At 37.2% G+C, this 21641-nt stretch overlaps 1 protein-coding gene and 1 non-coding gene across 3 annotated transcripts in view; one reads left to right on the forward strand and one right to left on the reverse strand.

The window, feature by feature from the left end:
* The window catches only part of Prim2 (DNA primase subunit 2), a 280470-nt gene that overhangs the window by 137622 nt on the left and 121207 nt on the right, over positions 1–21641 (forward strand). The gene's annotated exons all lie outside the window — the stretch shown is intronic.
* LOC111754651 (small nucleolar RNA SNORA2/SNORA34 family) lies at positions 17966–18102 on the reverse strand. Its single transcript, XR_002789333.1, has one exon. It is a non-coding gene; the product is annotated as a small nucleolar RNA SNORA2/SNORA34 family (small nucleolar RNA).

Below are 21641 nucleotides of genomic sequence, written 5' to 3' on the forward strand. Positions count from 1 at the left end.
CAGACGAATGGTATTTCAAAATATCCTGACAAGAATTTCTCTTGTGAATCTGTAGTTCACTCAAGAGGCTACAACGGGAATTTTATGCAGTAAAATGTAACATTGAACTGATTTATCGGTTCACAGAGGCTGCAAGACTTAGACCATCCATGAAACCTGTTTTGAATTTTTGCAACTGAATGTATTTCTGCATAATCTGATACTGACATTGTTTCTAAGTCTGATGACCCATGACTTTCAGAATTCTGATAAAATTTTACTATTTATTAGTTTTACACTAGAAACATTTTGAAAATCACTGTTTTGATATTTAAATTCATTGAAGGAGAAGAGACGGAAAGGAAGTTGGTACATATAGCACAAATCTGAAAGTTCCAAAGCCAAGAGAGGTAAGGTAAAGATTACATACACAGGTTTAGGAGGCAGGAGGACTGGCAGCAACAAATCACAAACAGAAACAATTCCCACCTTCCTGGGAAGCTGACTTTGTTTATTATTATACTGAAGGCCCGCAAACTTCTCAGCGTCCTATCAAACATTCCTAGAAGACCACACATTCCCTGAGGCAATGGTGTGCCCCTTAGGGCTCAGCACAGTGCTTTGTGCACAATAAGCACTCAATAAAACACAGTAAATGGGAAAGAATGGGGGGAAACTTTGCCAGTGATTTTTTTTTTCAGACAGAAGACTCATATCTACAATATAGAAAGAATTTTTTTTTTCTTCTTTTTACCAGTACCGGGGATCGAACTCACGACCACCTGCTTGCAAGGCAGGTGCTTATGCCGCTGAGCTAAATCTCCAGCCCCTAGAAAGAATTTTTTTAAAAATTAGAACTCCCCAAAGCAACAGACACATTTCATGATATGTACAAAATTGATGTTAGATAAACATGTTGTATGAGTAGTAATTAATTTTGACTTGGTAAAAGTAAATGTTTTTCAGAATTGGAAATTTGTAAGTGAACTTTATAGAGCAGGTACATTAAAATGTCTATTGATTTTGGTGCTAGGTCTGTGTTTGAGTCTTAGCCTGTCAGCCTACTCTATTCTCTTGGAAAGCTTCATATCTCTGGACCTATATGTCCTCATCTGTGAAGCAGCTATGAGTCTCTTTATGGTTCTATTATTGGTTCTGTCATTGGGTTAGAGAGTAAATGGAATTGAATATTTATTATAGTAGTATAATTTTCAATCACTGCTTAAAAATGAGAAGAAATCTCAAATTAAAAATGTAACATTGAACTAATTTACTTGGAATGTTGGTTGATAATTCAGAGCTCTACCTGATGATCTATTTTATACTGTAGTGCATTTAAAGTTCATTCATTGGCCACGATTACTTGGTTAGTGTGTTGTGGACTGCCAAAAAATGTACCAAAAGAAATCCTTCTATAATAACATGAGTAGGAAATGTTACATAAAGACTGCTTTTATTTGTAACTTTTCATGGTTCATTTTGTTTCTCAGGTCTTAACTTGAGCAGACAGGAGACTAATTTTTTTTCCCTCTGTGTGAATAGGGATAATTTGCAGCTGTTTCTTGAAAGTTTTTAGAAGATATATTTTAAAGTATAATCTAAAATGTTCTTACTAATGTATACACATGTGGCCTTTAAGGAACATTCTAGTGCATGGCTGTGCTAATTACCAGCCTCCTGTGGTTGTGGGAAGAGTACATAAGGAGCTGGCAGTGTGTGTGGATGGTGTCTCCTTCCTTCCCTTGCTTTGTAAGACACATTTGTCTTTGCGAATCCTGACAGTATGTGTTCCCTGGTCACCAACTGCTTGTTAGGCAGGCAAAATTAATATAGCCATGTATGGACTGTAGCGGAGTCTGGAGTGAAGCTAAAAGAACTGTTTTCCATTAGAAGGCTCTGCCAGTAGAGCACGGAAATGTCTGTCATAGAGGAAATATTTGTGGCCCTCAGAAGGAGGAAAGTCAGTGTCTGGATGAAGGTGTTATGACAGAGGAGGCAATTTGAACCGCTCCTGAGGGAGACCCAGGATTTCTCTGTCTATGGATGGAGTGGGAGGAGTTAGGGAGACACTTAGTGGAAGAACCTGGTAGACTGAAATGAGTCATTGATGGGTGATCCCTGTTCAGGGCACAGCAGAGGTTCACAGGGAGGTGAAGAGAAGGTGATGTGTAGGGAACAGTGAGAGGACTTTTAAATCTGGATACTTTTGTATTTGACTCAGGAGGCATGGAAAACTGCATGTCACTTTTTACAGTTTTTCACCTTTTAATTATTTTTAAAACTTTTTTATTTTGAAATGATGGTGCATACCCAAAATTGAACATATTACAGAGGAGCTTTATGTACCCTTTATCCAGTTTGCCCTAGTAGAGATTCTTACATAACTATTACAGCACTGAATCTGGGAAGCTGACGTTGGTACAATGCTCAGCGCAAGCCTTTTCTGTATTACATTCAGTGTGTGTGTGCATATTGTACATTCAGACGAGGATTCCCTTCATCTGTCCTAATCTCTCTACTTGCCCCCTAAACCCCTGACAGCTATGAATTTGTTCTTAATTTCTGTGATTTTATTTCAAGAATGTTGCATAAATGGATTATATATTGTGTAATTTGAAGATTTTTTAATCTTAATATAACAGATTCTTAGAAAGTTGCAAATTAGTGCAGAGACATCTCTTCCGTAAATTTTTTAGTTATTGCCCAGAGGTTACATCTTACTAACTATACTGTCAAAACCACAATGGTGTCCTTGCTGTAGTCCATGCATGCTTAGTTCACTGCTGTCTTATCACGTGTGTAGACATGTGTAACCACCACTGCACTGGAGATGCAGAACTGTTTGGTCACTATAAAGGTGACCTTCATTGTACTCTGAATGATCCACACCACTCCTGCTCCTACCCTGCCCCTAATTCCTAACCCCTAGCAAAATGTAATTCTTTTCTGTGTAATTCCCTTTCTCTAAGAATGTTATATATCTTGGACTCATATGATATGTAACCTTTCCAGATTGACTCTTCTTTATTCTTTAGCTTATTGCCCTTGGGTTTAGTATATATGCCAGTAGTGGCTCTTTGTTTTTTTTTTTTTTTTATTTAGAGAAAGAAAGCAAAACAGGAAAAAGGGTAGAAATAATACAGAATTAAAAAAAAACCCACTAAGAAATCACTGGTTGATAAATTACATATTGTTATCTTAGAAGTAGTTGTTCAAGTTACAAAATCAAAGTCTAAAAAGTGGTCAGACAATCAAACAATGACAATATTTGATAAACTAACCAAAACTTAGTATTATGGTTATCTATCTTATACACTTAAACATACATACAGTTCTATACTTTAGAGCATTTTCCTTCCCTTTCATTATCACAATATCTATTACACATTTTGGATCTTATTACTCTTTCATTGTTTATTATTTTTTATACTACAGACACAATGGGATATCTACAAATATGAGTCTGATTTATTTCACTTATTAGGATAGTCTCAAGCTGCCTCCATTTACCTATAAAAGCCTCAAGATCAGCCCTTTTTTTAGCTGAATAATAACCCATTGTATAAAAATACCACATCTTTTTCATCCATTCTGCGGTTGAAGGGTATTTTGGTTGTTTCCAAGATGTAGCTATTACAAACTAGGCTGCTATAAACATGGATGCAACATGTGCATGACCTTTTCAGTTTTTCTGAGAAAATACCTGGGGGTGGGGGGCGGGATAGCTGATTAAATGGAACTTCTAGTCTTAGTTTTTTGAGGAATGTCCATACTGATTTCCATAGTGGTTGCACCAGTCTACATTTCCCACCAATAGTGGAAAAGAGTTCCTTTTTCCCCACAGCCTCACCAACATTTGTTATCTGTTGATTTCTTGATGGCAGCCATTCTTTCGAGGGTGAGATGAAACCTCAATGTTGTTTTAATTTATATATCTCAAATGACCAGTGATGATGAACATTTCTTCATGTATTTATTTGCCATTTGTATATCTTCATCTGAGAAATATGCATTAATCTCAGATGCCTATTTTTGGAGTGGGTCTTTAAATTTGGGGGGCTTGAGGTTTTTCAATTCTTTATATGTTCTGGATATAAATCCTTTGTCTGAGGGGTTGCTGGCTAAAATTATTTTCCATTCTGTGGGTTTTCTTTTCACTCTGTTGGTGATTTCTTTTGAAGTGCAGAAACTTTTCAGTAACATGAGATTCCAGTTGTTGATTCTTTGAAGTGCTTCCCGTGCAGTTCGTGTTTTGTTTTTCAGTTCTTTGTATGTTCTGGGTATAAGTCCTTTGTCTGAGGAACTGCTGGCTAAAATTCTTTCCCATTCTGTGGATTTGCTTTTCACTTTGTTGGTGATTTTTTTTGAAGTGCAAAACCTTTTTAATAAGATAAGATCCCAGTTGTTGATTCTTTGAAGTATTTCTCATGTGGTTTGCATTTTGTTCATGAATTCTTTGCTTACCCCTGTGTCTCCAAGATTTCTACCTACTTTGTCTTCCAGTAGACTTAGTATTTCTGTTTTAATATTTAGATCTTTGATCTATTTAGACTTCAGTTTAGTTCATGGTCATAAAGCGTGGGTCTAGTTTCAGTCTTCAGCATATAGAAAGCCAATTTATCCAACACCATTTATTATAGAGGCTGTCCTTCCAGTGAACATGTTTAGCCCTTTGTCAAATATAAGATGGTTGAATGTCTTTGTAGTTGTGTTGGCATTTTCTAATCTGTTCGATTGATCCTCGGGTCTATTTCTTTGCCAGTACCATGCTGATTTTATCACTGCGCTTTGTTGTGAGGTCAAGCTTTGTTGTGAAGCTTTATATATATATATTTGTCTTTTTCATTTTTATCGGCACCAGGGATGGAACTCACGACCGCCTGCTTGCAAGGCAGGTGCTTATGCCGCTGAGCTAAATCCCCAGCCCCCTGTTGTGAAGCTTGGTTGAGTCAGTAATAAAGATGCCTCTTGCCTTGCTTTTATTCCCCAGAATCACCTTTACTATTCTAGGTTTCTTCTGTTTCCAAATGAATTGTAGGAATGTTTTCTCTAGATCTATAAGGTATGTTAATGGTATTTTGGTTGGGATTGTATTAAATCTGTATAACAGTTTTGGGAATATGGCCATTTTCACAGTGTTGGTTCTTCCTAACCAAGAGTAAGGAATATCCTTTCCATTTTCTATTTTCAATCCCCTTTTTTAGAGTAATATAATTTTCAGCGTATAGCTCTTTTACATTCTTGGTTAGGTTGATTCCTAAATATTTCATTTTTTTTTAGATGCTAGCTATTATGAAAGGCGATATTTCCATAATTTCTGTTTTAGTGAGTTTTTGTTTGTGTACAGGAATGCTACTGATTTTTGAGTGTTGGCTTTATATCCAGCTACACTGTTGAATTTATTCCCTCTAGTAGTCTTTTAATGGAGTATTTTTGGTCTTCTATATAGAATATCATGCCATCTGCAAATAGTGATAATTTAACTTCTTTCTTAATGTTTATTTTTTTATTTCCCTTGTCTGATTGCTCTGGCTAAAGTTTCCAGAACTATACTGAATAGGAGTGATTATTCCTGATTTTGGAGTGGAAGCTTTCAGTTTTTGTCCATTTAGCCTAATGTTGGCTGTTGGTTTGTCATAGATGGCCTTTATAATATTGAGGTAGATACCATGTATTCCGAGTCTCTGTAGGGTTTTTATCATGAACAAGTGCTGGACTTTATCGAAAGCTTTTTCTGCATCTATTGAGATGATCATGTGGCTTTTGTTTATGGCTCTGTTGATGTAGTGTATTACATTTATTGATTTGTATATGTTAAACTATCCCTGTATTCCTGGAATAAATTCCATTGGGTTGTGATGTATAATCTTGATAATTTGCTGCATTCTATTTGCCAGTATTTTATTGAGAATCTTGCATCCATGTTCATTAGTGAGATTGGTCTGTAATTCTCCTTTTTGATTGAATGTTTCTCTAGTTTTGGTATCAGAGTAATAATTGCCTCCAGGAATAATTTCAGGAGGATTGTTTCCCTTTCAGTTTCATCGAATTGTTTGAGGAGTATTGACACTAAATCTTCTCTAAAGTTCTTGTATTCAGCCATGAATCCATCAGTCCTGGGCTTTTCTTTGTTGGTCAGTTTTTAATCACATTTTAAATTTTAGTAACTGATACATTTCTAGAAATCTGTCCATCTCCTCTGTTTTTTCTTTTTTTTTTTTTTTTTTGTCTTTTTCCTTTTTATCAGTACCAGGGATCGAACTCACGACTGTCTGCTTGCAAGGCAGGCGCTTATGCCGCTGAGCTAAATCCCCAGCCCCCTTCTCTGTTTTTTCCACCCTATGTGAGTAGAGGTTTTCAAAGTAAGTATTCATGATCTTTTGAATTTCCATGGAATCTCTAGTAATTTCTTTCTTTTTGGTCCTCATTGCATGAATTTAGTTTTTTTCCTTTCTTTTTCTAGATAAGGTTAGCCAAAATTTGTCAATTTTGTTTATTCTCTCAAAAAACCAGCTCTTTGATTCATTAATTCTTTGTATTGTTTTTTCTTTAAGTCTCTATTGGATTAATTTCTGCTCTGATCTTTACAATTTCCTCTTTTCTGTTAGCTTTGGGTTTGACTTGCTCTTCTTTTTCTAGAAGCTTGAGATGTAGCATTAGATTGTTTGTGCTCGTTCTATTTTCTTGGTGTGACAGCTTACTGCTATATATCGGCCCCTCTTAGGACCGCTTTCATTGCGTTCCATAGGTTTTGATATAGTGTATCTATATTTTCATTGAATTGTAGGTATTGTTTAATTTCTTTTTAAATTTCACTTGTAACCCATTGATTGTGCAGGAGGTTGTTATTTAATTTTCAGTGTTTATGCAGGATTTGCAATTTCTTTTGCTGTTAATTTCCAATTTCAGTGCACTATGGTCAGATAATATGCATGGGATAATTTCTGGAAGAGAGGCCTTTTTTTTTTTTTTTAAATAAGTGGTGTTTTGAATTAGAAGTGGACATGTTTTGTTTCAGAAAGTTTTGTTTTGTTTTGCTCTGAGTGATGAGGAGAGGAGATTTTACATTGACTTGGAAGTGATTGAACTACTCTGAACGGGACTTTGAAGAGGCTTCTTGGGTGGCCTGATAAGAGTGGAACACATGGCAGATGTCTGCATGGATGGAGAGGAAAAGTATGACAAAAATTTGGGTCTTGTCACTAGGAGGTGATCCCCGCCTGGAAAGCAGCCCATGCACACAGGCTGCTGCTGGAGGGGGACAGCCATACCCAAGCCTCTTTCTTTGAGTCAGTGCCATAGCGGGACTGTGTGGAGGGAAAGAACTAGGCCTCACCAGGAAGTGATCCCAGCCAGGAAACCATATCATTTTCATTGTTTTGTTGGGTTGGGTTTTATTCTCTGTTGTTTTATTTAATTACATTAAATCTGATGGCAGGAGCAGCTGTTTGAAAGATAACAAGACATATTATGGTAGCCATTTTGGATTTACTAGTGGCTTGTTTTGAAGTCTTGTTTCATTCACTGTTTTGATTTTATTGTTTCTCTTCTGTTCCATTTTTACTATGTCTGAAAGTATCTGTAGCTATTTTGAAGACAAAAAATGCATTATAGTAACTATTGTTGATTTCCTAAGGTTTAGAAGTCTTGTATCACTTATACTGGTTTGTTTTTGATTGGTTTTATTCTGTTTTATTTTCTGTGGCTTTATCCTTTTAAAAATAAAATCTTAAAAAATTTGGATATTTATATTTGGTGATTGAAAGATCAGAATAGTATTGAGAAAAATAAGTAATTTTGGTTTTTCTTTTAATTTAGGGAAAAATGATGAGTGTAGTTCATAGTATGGCCATTTTTAGTGCAGATAGGTTATTTAGATTGAGGTTTCTAGAAGGAAGTTATAAACCTCAGTCTGTACCTTAGTAATGTTAGCGTTAGAATAATCTGAAAATGAAATGGAAACAGAGAATACATTTTTTTCTTGGGGTTGGGGATAATAAACCAACAAAGATGAAAGTCACAGGTTTAGAAAAAAACATAGGACAGTGAATTTAGTATATATTGGTGGCCAGCAGAGTCACATCCTATAGAAGACTGCGGGAAGCAGTATCAATCCTAAGTTAAAATCCTAGACATTGAAATATAAATATGCACAATAAGCTTGGGTGATTTTTTTTTTTTTTTTTTTTTTTTGAGACATCGTCTGGTTCTATAGTGCAGGGGCTGGACCTGAACTTACTATGTGGCCCCAGGATGGACTCTCTACTACGATCCTCTTCCCTCAGCTTCTCAAGTGCTAGGATTACAGGCATATGCCACAATACTTGTGTTGTTGTTGTTTTTCCTTTTTAACAATGGAAAAATAAAGGTATTTAGATAAAGAGACAGAGGGACTGGTAGACCCATGAAAGGCTTAAGATGTGTGTGATAATATAACGGCTTCAAAGCTGTGGAATGAGAGGAAGAAGATAGAAGGAAGCCAGATGTGAGGAACATGCTTGGGATATTACTGGGACAGGAGAAAGCATCACTTTGTCCAATTGAAACACACTTTGCATGGACACAAGATGTTTGGAAGAGAAAAGTGTGTCAAACAGATTTTTTTTGATGAAGAAGACTGAGGATCAGTATCATCAGATGGCCTTCTCAATCTTCTTGAGATGTTTTGTAAGATGTTTTGAATGATTGCAGATTATTTTAAAAATGATGGCTTTGATTATAGCCTCAAGATGAGCACAATACAGTTTTTCATTAAAAAAGTAAGAAATGCCAGCAGTGTAAACACTCTTTATCACTGTATCAGTGGTCTTATTTAAAATTTAAAAGGGCTAATACACATTTGTATTGCCAGAAAGTAATTATATTTGAAGAAATAGTATGGTGACCATTACATCAGATACATGAGTATTGCAAATCCCACCTAAATCAAAATTTATCAGTCTCAGGTGACTTAGAAGTGAGGACTTTTTTCAGTGATGAGGGATAGATACAAGGCCAAACTGGCTGCAAATTCAGTGTAGGTTATGAAGTGCTATAGGCTTAGGATGCCAAAGAAGGGCAAGAAGTATAGCAACGGTGGTGAAGGAAGATGTCATTTCTTGTACTGCATGTAAGGTTTTTGATTAGGGGAGGTAGCAACTGTTACTGTTGATATAATGCCATCAGAAGACTCGATATTTTGTATAACAAAAGTACCTGGGTTGTAAAGTGAAACACTTGTTTTCATTGAAATGTAAGATGCAATGAACTCTGAGCCAGTATTAGTATAAGCTAAACATTCTGAGGAAGACATTTAATTGTGATATATGGGATATATGCTGTTCTGTAAAAAGGCTGATGAGTATTGTATTGCATTTTCTTATCTTTTTAGTTGTAGGTCTCCAAGACAAAGTAAAAGGAAAAATGTTTTATATCTTTATTTTGGGGGCCATTGGGTTATAGGAAATATGACCATCTGTAGTGGTACACATGCTATTTATTACCATCAGATAGAGAATCTATTCATTAATTTATTCAGTAGATATTTAATAAGTGTTTACCATGTGTAGGACATTTCTCTTACATATGAAGATGAATTCATTTTATTTGATAGAGATATTTATTGAGTGAAAACTCTAAGCTATGGTTTATAGGATTAGCAATAAATAAGCCCTGGCCCTTGCCTTAAAGGAGATTACAGACCAGAAGAGGGAGAAAAACAAGCAAATGGATTTGTGTAAAATAGCCTGGGAGTGTGTGTTGCAGGGATGCCAAAGAGAGAATCAGAAGCCAGAAAGTTAAGGAATGGAGTTTCTTGGAAGTTTCTAGAAGTTTCTTGGCATTCATAGAAGCTTCTTGGCAGTCTTTTAAGGGATAGAAAAATGAATAGGTGTTTGGCAGAGAGGAGGATGAGGGGTCTGTGGAGGGAGAACTCAAATTCCAAAGAGCAGAGTTGGGGAACTGCTGGACCAGAACAGAATGACTGGGATGGATATCCTAAGAGGAGGGAGAGTTAGGTCAAGGATGGAGCCAACTGACCATGGGCTGAACCCTCTGAAATTGTTACCCAAATTAACCTCTCCTTCTTTAAATTGTGAATGTCAGGTATTTGATACCAGCAACAGATGACCTGACCAGAAGAGAACATATAGTAATCAGTAGTTTAAGAATTCAGTACATGTATTTTAGGGCAATTGTCTCTTGGTAAACATTTAACTCTATGATAATTCTGATCAGTTGATTTGAAATAGTAGAAATGATAGTAATGAGGATGGTGGGTGGTAGTTTTAGTAGTGGTTAGTACTAGCAGCAGCCCCTAACTCTTAGTACAGAGCCTCTTATTTTACTTAATCAAGGGATTCAATCCATGGTTAGCTGGCTCCAAAGCAGAATATCTGTTTGCTTCATTTCAGCTGAGAAACACAGCTAGAGGAAAACGGCCAGACAGGAAGGGGTTAGTGACCAGTTGTAATCAATCTAAAGGTCACACCTATCACTAACTCTGTTAACCTAAGCTTCACTTTCCAAGTCTTATTACCTCCCATAATACCATCAAATCAAGGTTGAGCCTTTGTGATCTAGTTGCCTTGTGATCCAATCTCCAGGTGCCTGTTACCCACAGATATGCCCTGTCCTGTGCTTTATTAATCTGCTAAGTTGATCAGTCTAATCAAGTTGACAATCAAGATTAATCATCTTGAACAGTAATGAACTGAATAATTATTCAGCTCATACAGCTAGTTAGGGCTAGGATTTGCATGTAGGGTTGTTCGACTTTAAGGTCAGGTTTACATAGTTTGTTACTATATTCTTTTCACCTGGTTTGTGACTCCCCCTTTGAGTCTTCCATACATTAAAATCCTAACATGTCACCCCTGAGTACTGTTGATATTATGGTAAAAAGGTGACTCCACTAGAATGAAGCCAATAATGATGTAGATTTCGTTTGTGCTGTAGTACTTCTTGCTTCTTTCACTTTCTCTGCAATGTGATGTGTACCAGAATCAGTGTTCCTAGGAAAAGTTAAGAGTTTATACATGATGGTTAAAAGGCTATGCCTTTTTGGAAAAAAAAAAAAAAAAAAAACTATGATTAGTTCAAAAGTAGAATGTAAGTTAAACAGACATTTGGAATTTCACTGAAATGAATAATTTGTGATTATAGGAATGTTTTTGTATTGGTTTCATCAGTGAAATCTGTTACCAGTCCTTGTTTGGGGGACAGTGAGGAGCATGACAGCTCATAGCACTAAGAGCAGCAGTCCCAGTATGTCCACCTGCAGCATAGTTAGCATGTGTTGGGGTCCACAAGAACAACAGCTCACACAGCAGGAGGATAGAATAATGCTGCTGTTCATGGAGGAAGAACACCAAACTGACTGCAGAGTATCATCCTCCCAGGGCCAGCAGATCTCACCATATAGCTGGACCTTGGGAGATGGTTAGCATGTGCCCCTCCTGTGCTACAGATGAGGGGCCTTTTCCTACCTAACCTGTTACAGCAGTGAGGACAGCCAGGTGTCAAGTGACATATGTGTATCTTAGGTGGAATCTTCCACATAAAGGTGGAAGGTTTATCCAACTCACGGTTTCAGAGGTGTTTGGCCATGCTGCTTGTATCAAGGCAGAAATGGCACAGCAGAAGGGCCTCACAGAGGAGAGTTGCTCAACCCATAGCACAAGAAACAAAGGAGAGCCTGAGTGAGAGTTGAGCTCTCCAATGCATGACTCCCTGTGACACATCTCCTCCTGCTGGGCCATGACTTCTAATGGCACATTCTGCAGTGGACTTACCAATGGGTGAATACACGGACGAGTTTATATCCACACAATCCAGTCACCTTCCAGAAGTCACAACTCTGAATATTTGAGACTTCCAGGGACATTTTAGATCTAAACCACAATAGCGCATGTAAGAAGAACAAAGAAATGAACATTAAGCCTAACAGAGAAATGAACATTAAGTTTAAGAATAACAGAGAAAGTTATTCTAAGAGACTTAACTGACAAGATACAAGAACTCTCTGTCTTTGTTAGGAAATGTGTGTACCTAAGGTACATTGTTGTTTGCTCTTTGAGGTACCAGTCTTGTGTTCATGACTGTCCTTTCCAGGAGTACTTAACCTGTGTCTGCAACACTTCATGGCAAGGAGCTGTGTAACCGAGTGTTTCACTTTAGGAGATCTTTGTTGTTGTTGTTTTCCTATTTCCACTCTCCCAACCCCTTTTTTCTTTTTGTTGGTGCTAGGGTGGTGGTGCTACACAAGTGCTCTACAGTAAGCTGTGACCCCGGCCCCTTGAGAGCAATTCTTAATTATTGGTGTTGACCTAAGAATTGGATTGAAGAGTTGTTTGCATTCCAAGAGTGTGTGCTGTGCTCCACAAGTGTTGTCAGTATTGTCGGTCCTTACTGGCAGTGCTGCTTTCTAATGTTTTGTCGGTTTCCAAGGCTGCAGCATCGGGAGCTGGTAAAGCACAGATCTCAGGACATACCTAAGGTGACTGAGAAACTTGAGAGGTGACTTAGGCTATTGGGACTAGGTACGCAGGTATAGGTGGCTTGGCCTAGGTACATCCAGGAATGTGTGAGCTTCAGAAGAAGGTAAATTGTTCTGTTTTTAAGTTTAGTTTTTGAGGTTTCTCTGATTGCCTTGAGACAATAATTGTTGCCCTACTACTACAGGAATTGTTGTCAGTCACACAGGGCAACATGAAAGGCTTGCTGGGATGGAGAGCTGAAGCAAGCAGATAGGATCCAACTGGCTACCTCAGGCGTTTGTTCACTCCATGCTTGCAGACCTTGCCCTGCAGAGAGGCCTCTCTCAGTGCTGGTACTTCCTGCAGTTTGAAAGGAAAATCCTGTCTGAGAAGTTTCCTGGGGGTGGGCTGCAAGTCTGCAGTGGTCAGGAGGGATTATTGGAGCCTGTGAATCATCCTTTCCATCCTTCTCCAGTTCAGCTAGAGAGACAAAATTACAGCACTAGTGTTTGGGCCATTTTCATAATATGTTTGTCAACCTCATAGTTCGTGTCTTTTTGGTAAATTTGACCTGGCAAATCAAACAGAGCTATGAGGAGTGTAAACACTCTTGAAAACAAATAACAAATACAATCAGTTTCCCCTAACTGCAGTTTTACTTTGTGTGGTGTTAGTTACCCATGGTTAACCATGGCCTGAAGTTGTTAAATGGGAAATTCTAGAATTTAATCATTACATTTAAATTGTGAGCTGTTCTGATTAACATGATGAAATCTTACAGTATCCTGCTCCCTCCCACCAATCACATAAAATAACACATAAAATAAAAAAACCCCACCATGCCACATAAAATACTGTCTTACAGGGTTGATTTAAAAACGTCCTCAAGTGTTGTGAGGTGGGGCTTTTTGAAGTGATTTGATCAAGGTTATTACTCTCATCAGTTGATTTATCATTCATCTGTTCATAGTGAGCTCTTGGGAGGAGGTGAGACTCACCCGGAGGAAATGAGTCACTGGGCTGTGGCTTTGAAGGGCAGATCCTGACCTAGCTCCTCCTCCTCTCCCTGGTTCTTCCCTTGCCCTAAGCTTCCTGGCGGCTGTAAGGTGAGCAGCTTTTCTCTCTTGCCATTTCTTTCTCTGTTCTTTCTTCAAACCATGCACTGAAACCTCTGAAATTGTGAATCAGAATAAACCTTTTCCTGTAAGTTGTATGCGTCAGGTATTTTGTACAGGCCAGTAAATGAAGTGACTAATCCACTGTCCCTAGGCACTTAGGAGTGGTCTCATTTCTCAAATTGATTATCAGAGCATCAGAGTTACTTAGGTTGAAGTAATCCTTAATTTACCTAAATGGATTGAAGTAATCCTTAATTTACCTAAATGATCCCAAAGTATAAGGCTAGTAATGCTGACCATTTTATTCTGTATATTGTTAAAACTCTATTTTATTATTAGTTAGTTATTTTTAATCCTTACTTGCATAATTTATACAGTAAACTATTAAAATTATGTAATTTGTATGTCTCACTGCTAGGTCACTCTGAAACTCCAGTGGTGCATTCATGACTGACCCACTAGGCAGCATGGGGCAGTCACACATGTACTGCCAGTGGTCAAGCCATGGTAGCCTGTAGTACTATGTATAGTTTCAGGCATCCATGGGGGTCTTGGTACACATCTCTGTGGATGGTAGGTTGTACTGTAGTATGGATAGCAGAAACTGAATTTTTATGACAAGTGTTGATAATGGAATAAACAAAATGTGCTAAGGAGGAAAGGAAAATATTTGACACATAGTAAAGCATGAAACAATCAGATAAGTAGGATGGCTATAGGTAAGAATGATTTATTGAACTTGAATATCATATTGAGGAACTCTGAAGAAAGGCAGAAAGACAAATAGAGATAGGAAATATCAAAGAGCGAATGGGATGCCACACAGAAAGATAACCCTCTGCTTGATAAAATGTAGTGACATTTAAAATATCACAACCAAAGGAATCTTTAAGTTTTTAGAACAAAGAATAGATTGTACAAAACACAACATGTATCAGACTAAGTTATCTTTTAAGTCCTAAGACTTTTCAATTATTTTGCCTATTGGAGTGAGGGAAATCATCTATATAATGTATAATTTAAAACTTATAAATTTATATTGTATTTCTAATGAATTTCTGAATGTAATAAGGGATACATTTTCTTTATAGCTTTCCTGATTGAAATAAAAGGTACATGATTTTATAATTTCATATAAATCTTTGGGAGAAGTTGCTGTCATTTTTCTTAAGCAGGTATGTCTCTCCTGTTTTGCAAGGTGGCAGTGGGGAAGATGTATTGTTCTCTTTGTTCTTGAATTGGACTTCATATTTTTTAGAAATGTGTTTTGGCAGCTATAGATGTAGGATAGACAGTTTTCTGTTCCTCACATAGGTAGGTTTTTGTTGTTGTTGTTGTGAGTGTGTGTGTGATAATAAATATCCTCAAGTATGCTGGGCAAACACTTTATCACTGAGTTACATTATCCTCCCAAAAGTGATTTTAAAAAAAAAAATCACATCTTTTTATGCTCCTAGATTTTAAATTTAACTTGCATGTTATTACTCCATATGGACCAGACAAAAAGTCATATTCATTCTCAGTTCAGAAATCTTCTTGTCTAATAGAAACATGTGAACCATATATACAATATAGAATTTTCAATATTCACGTTAAAATTTTTTTCAATGGATGAAATTAATTTCAGCCTGTTTGATTCAACTTTGTGTATGAAAAATGTTTGTATCATCAGTATACAGATTTTTCAAGCTATTTTACTATCTTTATTTGAATTCTGAAATTTGATATATGTTTTATGGCATATCTCAATTTGGACTGGCTATATTTCAGGAATTCAGAGGCCACATTGTTAGTAGGTGCCATTATTGTTGGTATATTCCTAAAGCAAATGGTTATGGGTTGTACCTAGATGTTCTGCCAAAGCTTCATGTACAGCTAGGCTTGTTAGCACATGCATGTAATCCTAGCACTTGGGAGGCTGAAGCAGGAGGATTGCTGTGAGTCCAAGGCCAGCCTGGGCTTCAAAATGAGTTCAAGCCCAGCCTGAACTGCATAATAAAACCCTGTCTCAAAAAAGATAAAGAAAGAAAGAAAGAAACAAACAAACAAAACCCCCCCAAAACAAAAAAGCCTAATGTACTCCCTGGCGGTACTTTTCAGAGGTGGCTGGATCTAGTGGGTATGACTATGGTATGTGATAACTGAATCAGCTCACTAATTGGTTTAGTATACATAATGAGAAGGCCCACTCTGGGTGTGGGAGGCACCATCCAATAGGCTTGTAGTCTGAATGGAATAAAAGGGAAAGGAAAGCTTGCTGCTGCTGCTTTGCTGCCTCATGCCTGCCTACCGTGACTCTTTCTCCTCTCTGATCTCCCTCTGTTTGCCTAGAATCAGCCAACTGTGGACTGAAAGAGACCTCTATGAGTTGTGAGATAAACCTTTTCTCTTTTAACTTGTGTGTGTCAGGTATTTTGTTCCAACAATAAGGAAGTTACTAAGATGCAAACAATTACTCTGGGTTACTAGAATTGTTGGTCCACTTAAGAGCTGTTGTGCTGGTTACTTTTCTTTCACTGCTGAGACAAAATACCCGACACCCAAAGTTAAGGAAGAAAGGTTTATTTAGCTCAGTTTGTAAAGGTTTTGGTCCATACTCGACTGGTTCCAAGGCAGAGTGGCCTGGCACAGGGGAAACCATTTATAATCGTGGAAGACAGCAAAAGCAACAAGAAGAAAAGAGGAGAGAGAGAGAGAGAGAGAGAGAGAGAGAGAGAGAGAGAGAGAGAGTGTGAGTGGAAAGAGCAAGACCAAGCAAGCCTGTTTCCCTTCCTTATATTGTATGCAGGCTACCCACTCCAGGATGGGTGTAGCACTCAAACCCATAATCCCATGATTGGACCATGTATCGATCATAAACTCTAGAAGCCTGTTCCCATGACTGCATGAGGCTTTTGGGGTGCATCTAGACACATATATAACAGTTGCCTTAAGAGCTTCATTTTATTGAGGGTCTTATAAGGAACTGAGTACTTATGATACTTGATGTCCATTAATCATAGCTAATAATATAAAGAGATGCTAAGAGTGCAAAATATTATTTGATTAATTTTCAGGATAGAAATTGTGGTAAAGCTCTAAAATTTATAAATGGTTTTGAGATTAATTAGATTTTATGGTTTATTTCATTAAATCCAGAGAGTTCTGCCTAGATGTCTAACAGACAGTTTGTACTTTACCTGGACAAAACAGAACATTGACTCATCTGTTCAGATTTATTTCTGCTTATATTAGTGAATAGTTATCTTCGTTCTCCCCTTGCACAGGGGCCAAAAAAATCACCTGTCTTTAATTTCCAGCTGTAGAGCACTGGTGAAAAGTCACAATCTGCTGTTGCAAATGTCAGTTTCCGTTAAGTCCTTCCGTGCCCAGATGTTTACTAGGATGTGCCTTTAAAAAAGTCTGCTGAACTTTATGTAGAGTTAATACCATAAAAAACAAGACAAAACAAAACTCAGAGGTGATTATATGTTTTTCAGAAGGTGACCTTAAGATTTTGTCAACTGATAATTTATAGGGCAGTGCTCTTCAAACATCTTAGTAGCACAGATTTTAGTTCATGATAGCATACTTTTACATTTTATAAAAATGAATAAACCAAGGAAGGAATAAATCCAGCATAAACAGCAGAACAGGAAAATCAGCTAGATCTTTCGTTGCAACAGAGTGCATTTTTATTTGAAGACTTAAAAATATACAATTTGGAGCTTTCTGTGTGTGGTGAAATCTTTTGGAACTAACGTTGCCTTGGGTTTTTGTTTCTTTATTTTTTATTTTAAAGGGGTAAATTAAACACAACAAAACACAACAAAATAGGACATAAAGCAATGTGAGAGATATAAATTTCAAAGCTAGACGACCTGAGGTCTTCACTGTGTCTCGTATTGTATCTTGTTTTCTTCCAAATAGTTGTCCATGTCTTCACATACAGAGAATTCATACAAAACAACATAGTATAAAACTGATCCGAACAGAATAGGGGAGGCAATTTAGGTCTTCAAAACCAGACAGTAGAGAAGTCACTAATGGCTGTCTTAGAGTCTCTTCTTTTCTTCAAAATAGCTGTGCATACTTTTATGTATATTGAAGTTCAACAAAACAAAACAGGCTAAAATAACACCATTAATTAGAACAAAACAAAACAAAACAGGGATAAAAGTATTTGCCTTCAAAGAGATTGTAGAAGGACCCCCCCCCCCCATTTGCTACATTGCCTGTGGTCAACCTCTCAAGGGGTATCCAGATCACTGGCTCCCACTTGCTAATGGGGGGGCGGCGGGGAGGAGATGTGATGTTTGATTGCCTCAGCAGCAGGCTCACAGCCGCTCACAGAAGGTGGTGGCTCTCATGCTGCGCAGCCTGGCACGCAGCCTGGCACGCTCATGGCGGGGGGTGGGGGGGGTGTTTGCTTCCAGCTGTTTCTTTCTAATGAATTGACCATTTCACAGCCCAAATTCTGAAATGGCCAACAGATCATAGAAAGACATCTCTTTAGACTCCTGCTTGAAACAAACAACGTCAGGAAGCTGCTAGCCTTGATTCAGGGCCAAGTATTTCTTTTCTTTTTTTCCAAAGCTGTGTAATAAAATATGTTGTCGTTAAATACAAAAGATGGTGATTGTTGAAACTTATCCTTTGTTTGCCTGGTTATCTGTTGGACAAACCCAATTGTGCCAGAAAATATGAAATAATATCATTGGAAAGCAAGCAGTCAGCTGTGTGTCAAGATCTTTAAAAAGTCTCAACCATTCTGTTATCAAAGCATGTTGTACAAATATGACATGCTAAATGTTTGCTCTTAGGAAGTGCCTCTATAAATGCTACTTGACCCTGATTGCTGTGTTGGTTCTTTGGTTTGGTGTCTCAATGGTCTAGAATCTGTTCCCACACTGATTGCAGGAATATACTAGCTAGGGTCCGTTCCATAGTTAAAATTGCAGCTTGTAATTTTGGGTAGTCAGAGCAATAAGCGGTTGTACAATAGATACATAATTTTTTAAAAACTTAGTAAAGAAAGTAGAGATTTTTTTTTCTCACTTTTCAGACCTAATTGTCTCTAACCTAAAAAAAAAATAATAATAGAAAAAGGTCATAACTTGAATTATGGAAATAGGAATACAAAATCTACATTTCTTAAGAAACTAGAATTTTGCATGACATTTTGATTTACTGGGTAACCTATATTAGTGCTGAACTGATTGTTTTATTGGTACTAATCTATTAAATTCATAGTGTTCTTAGAGAGATTCTATGTTATTTGAATCTTCTGGGGGTTTAGAAATGAGTAGATATAAATGATCCAGTTTGGTGCCAATGATACATTCGAAAATTTAGTGCTGAATACTTCAGAATCTGAGGCCTTTTGATCATAAAATAGGAACTCAAGGAGTTTAAGATTTGAGGTTTAAGATTAGGAATGTTCCACTGAAAAAAATCTTTTCAGATATTCAAAGGTCCAGAAAACCCTGAACTCTAGACCATTTATCATCTTCTGCATTTTTGTCTCTTAATTTTGCATTGAAGTAAACATTTTTTGAAGATGCATCTCATTTATTTTTATATCAGTAGGTGAGATGAAAGATCCTAATTGCCTTGTGTCCTTATCACAAAAGCTTCCTCCCTTTTTTTCCTTTTGCTATACTAGGATTTGAACCCAGGGACTTCACACTGACCTAAATCCCTTCCCTATTTGTTTGTTTATTTATTTACTTATGTATGTACGTATGCTTTATTTTGAGATAGGGTCTCACTGAGTAACTAAATTGTCCAGGCTGGCTTGAGCTTGCAATTTCCTGCCTCAGCCTCCCAAAGTTCTAGGGTTACAGAACCACCAAGGGTTATTGAACCACCAAGCCTAGCTGTATTTTAATTTCATTGTTGTTCTGTTTTTTATGTCCTAGTAATGGAAATAACTTATTTTTTTTTGTTCCAATTTATTTTAAATATCTTCTAATCAGAAAACTCTACAATCATAAGGTTCTAGTATTAGTAGGCAAAACATACTTCTGTGTATATATTTGAAAGATAGTCAGATATTGTAAGAAGCTCCTGTTTCAGTAGAGACTAAAATAAAAAATTTTGGAAGAGGGACAAAATTGTATAATAGAGTTGAATATCCAAACTCTTATTTATTTAAAGGAAATAACTTATAGGACATACTTATATTTAAAAGACAAACTATAGAGAAAATGGAGAAAATTAAGTAGAGAAAGCTGCTTAAATTTTCACTAACATGATGAATCCAAAACTGCACTGTTTAATTATTTCAGGTTAGCAAGTTAAGTTGTATGTGAGGTGCAGAGAAGACATGCTTAACTAAAAACCTTTTTACATCTGCAAAGGTAGGGTCTCTGTCAAGGAAAACATTATCATTACTCTGAGACAGCAGGGAAAGTTAAACCACAGAGGCAAGGAAAGGTAGCTGAAGGACTAAGCAAATGAGTACTTTCTGTAGCATCTGTCTGCTTAAACATTAGCCGAATATTGTTAGCCATCTGGGCTCTCCTTTGTCACACGTGCACAGCAGAGGTTTGAGGTTTAGCTGTGGGGAAAATGGAAATCTCTGTGTATCCTTGTCGACGACTAGTTTTTCATGGACCACAGCCCTCTGAATCCATTTCCAACGAAAGTACTATGCTACACAACAGAAGCCATCTCCAAGGCTTTACTAAAGGTCTTATGCACCTACTTTGCTCTGTATTGCTTCATTCTAACTTACTCCCAAATGTTAAAGTCCAAAGGAAGGGAGAGTTCTCAGAGAAAAATGAAAGTGTGTATTACTCATCCCCATCTTTCTGTATCTCTTCACTTTGATAATTGGTGGGTGCACTGACTTCAATTTCAGACTATTTAATAAAGAAAGAAAATATATTAAAGTATAGTGCAGAATAGATTAGTTTTCTAGTACGTTGTTTAATAGTAGTTAGAAACGAAGTAAGGTTGCCAATGTAATAGACAACTCAGAAGTCTGATATTTCTTACAGAAAATAGATTCAGCACAAAATTGAGGAATTACAGGCTATCCTACTTATTGAAGACAAATGGCCCAAATGGTGAAGGCTGCTAGTCTCTGTGGGAAGTCTTTTAAACATTTACTAGAACACAGATACAGTTGGTAACTCCAGTGCATGTAGCAAGATTTATATGCATATTTAGGAAGTATGAGAAGCTTCCTCATAAGATGATTTGCTCATGATTCATGCTTAAGTAATAATTTGGTCTTGAAAACCAAGATAAGAGTTTTTTAAAAAATATTAAGTATGCAGTTGACATGTATATTTAGGTAAGAATGGTATAGATATTTTGGGAGACAAATCAAGAATGGAAAATAAAATAAAATATAATAATACAATAAAATAATAACGAACTTTTTCGTTTCACAGATTAACAAAATAAAAAGATTCAGGAATTTAAGTGGTTTTTAGAGTCTCTGCATATAAAGATTTGTGGCTGAAACAAATATCAGGACTTTCTCTCTGTAATTGTGGTAACCATATAAAATGGCAGAGTAAAATGCACCAGGACCCAAATAATCTTAGTCAACTGCAAATGGACCATCAGACTTTTCTCTGGGTGACTGTGAACAGTTACTGTGTGGATGTAAGTTTTCTGCAGTAGTAAGATGGCCAAATGTATGGGGCTGAGTATGCTAGAGTAAATACACAAAGCCATATGGGAAAAGGGATGCTGTTTTACTTGATGGTAAAATAATTAAAACATTTTAATCATAAAGCCAAGATGAACAGAGGCTGGGTGGCCTGGGGTGAGTGTCCCTGCACCATTCCCTGAGTCCAGCTAGTTTGGGATCATTGCTTGGCCCTCAGGACAGGGACCGTCGTGGCTTCCTGTTACACTGGACCACCTCAGTGGGTGTCCAGCCGGCCTGCTGCACCCCTAGTGACCCTCTCTCAATCCTGGGCTCTGGGCGGCCAGAGTCCTAGGAGGTGAGGGCATAGAAGAGGATTTGCAACAGGCCCTGGGGAAGCCTTGGAATAACACTTGAAACACAGAAATACAGGAAAATGACAAAACAAAGACCAAATTGCAATCTCGAACCTCCAGCCCATCCCAAGAAACCTTAGGAGCTATG

Source organism: Cavia porcellus, unplaced genomic scaffold, assembly GCF_034190915.1.
Source record: "Cavia porcellus strain 051 isolate PalLab524CR breed Dunkin Hartley unplaced genomic scaffold, mCavPor4.1 scaffold_10, whole genome shotgun sequence".
In the NCBI taxonomy this organism is placed as follows: Eukaryota; Metazoa; Chordata; class Mammalia; order Rodentia; family Caviidae; genus Cavia; species Cavia porcellus.